The sequence below is a fragment of the Chinchilla lanigera genome, unplaced genomic scaffold (assembly GCF_000276665.1).
Source record: "Chinchilla lanigera isolate Chin_1 unplaced genomic scaffold, ChiLan1.0 scaffold00074, whole genome shotgun sequence".
Lineage (NCBI taxonomy): Eukaryota > Metazoa > Chordata > Mammalia > Rodentia > Chinchillidae > Chinchilla > Chinchilla lanigera.
In genome coordinates, this window is record NW_004955475.1 from 5,286,155 (window position 1) to 5,288,372 (window position 2,218).

The following is a 2,218-nucleotide window of genomic DNA, read 5'->3' on the forward strand; positions in this document are numbered from 1 at the left end:
AAATGTTTGGCAAAGGAAGAAGACATCACTTCCCATTTCTCCTAAACATTAGCCTTCTAAGTTTGAATAAACTCTTCTTCTTCTTTTTTTTTTTTTTCCGGTACAGGGAATCAAACTCACAACCTGTGCTTGCCAGGCAGGCGCTGTTCTGCTGAGCTAAATCCCCAACCCCGTTGAATAAACTCCTCTGATAGCCACAGCTCATTTCTAACATTATGGGATTTATTCTCAACCCAAACCTCAGAGAATGTAACCCCAAATTCAGTATAATTAATATGCACTAATAAAAATCTCACAGATGTTTTTGTCTGTACTGCTGCTAGGCCACATCTTTCCCATCTTTTCTTAGCTGATAGAACTTAAGCCCAGGCTTTACACTTGCTACACTTTTAATATTTACTATTACTTGGACTTGCCATAACATGTTCTGATTTTGTTCCCCAAGCTACATACATTCTCTGCAAAATTCTTTATATTTTTTCTCCTTCTATTACTCCTCCTTCTTTCTCTTCCTTTTTCTTCCTCTGTTGTTTCATATTATTAAAAAAGTAATTTATACTCATTGAAAAATCAAAGAATACAAAAATATATACATTAAAGAGTAAAATTTCTCCCTTTACTCTCTTCTTCAATCTAAGTCCCCACCTCCAGAGACTACTGTAGTTAACAGTTTCTTGTACATTTTCTCTTTTTCTTAGTACTTATTTTTTTCTATAGTACTAGGGAATGAAGCCAAGGACTTCTCACTGAACTAGATCTCCAGGCCTTTTTAAAAAATTTTTGAGACAGAGTCCACTAAATTTCCCATATGGGCCTCAAATTAGTGATTCTCTTGCTTCAGACTCCCGGGTGGCCAGGATTACAGGCAGGCACCACTATATCTAGTTTCTGGAGATGTATAAACATGTATAGACCCATGGATATTTTAATTCATAAATGGAATCATACTGTTGATATTTTCCTGTGACTTAATAGTAGATCAGAAGCCTTTTTTTGTGGTAGCTCTTGTTTTCAAAGGGCTGAACCGCATCCTGTTGCATGGATATAGCCTCATGTTTTTCTGTGTGTGCTGGGATTAAACCCATCTCCTTATACATATTAGGTAAGTCCTCTTTCACTGAGCTACACCTCTAGTACTATCACAGTGTATGTAATCCCCTAGTGATAAACGTTATGGCTGTTCCTTTAATTATTATGATATTGCCGCGAATCATGTTTATTTATTTATTTATTTTTTATTTATTTTATTTTTTTTTTTGGTTTTTCTCTAGTACCGGGAACCGAACTCACGACCTTGCGCTTGCCAGGCAGGCGCTTTGCCGCTGAGCTAAATCCCCAGCCCCAAATAATGTTTAAAAGCCTCTGGGTGCACAGTAAAGTGTTTCTCTAAGGCACACTGGGAGCAGATTGGCACAGTGTGTGTTGCTGTTGTTGTGAGTTGGGCAAAATGGAGTACAGGTCTCATCTCTTAACAGGAGGAGCTGACTTAGTATGAGGGGGAACTTGCATCCTTAGAGAATCTGGGCATAATACAAATTGATCAGCCTGCGGGTTTAAAATGGGAATAGCAGAGCCTTCCCTTCTCTGGCCTAGCTCTGCAATCTATCCTGAGCTCCAAGGATGTCCCTTGAAGGGAGGTGGATTCCTTAGGCATGGAACACAGTGTGATCCCTCTACAGGAGCAGCTAGAGACCTGTCCAGAATAGTCGGAAAAAAGGCAGTGGCTGACAAGAAAAAGCAGAATTTGGAACGCAGGCCCAATAGGCACCGTGGACCCACTGCAGGCACTAAGGCAGCTGCGGGAGGCAGAGAGCACAAGGAGTGAGAAGAAACCGAGGGAGGGCTTTGTGCTGGAGGTGAGGCCCAGGAGGACCAGAGACGAGAGCAAGCACACCGTGCACATGGTAACGGTAGCCTGGCTAGAGGACAAGGCCTATGCCGAAGAGCCACGGCAGGAAAAGAGGACGGCTGGAAGTCTGGGTGTGTGCGTTGGGAGTTGGGTCACCTGGCAACTCTGAGCACAGGTGAAGGGCACTTCTGATCACCACAGTGACCACACGCAGGATTCCCTCGTGGAAGATGGCCGGGGCAGGGCAGCCTGGAGGCAGGGAGACCCGGGACGAACCTGCTTAAACATTTCAGGCTAGAGTCAGTGAGGGCTGACCCAGGGCACCGGCAGTAGGGATGGGAGGGAAAAGCTGTGAAGAACAGACAGACA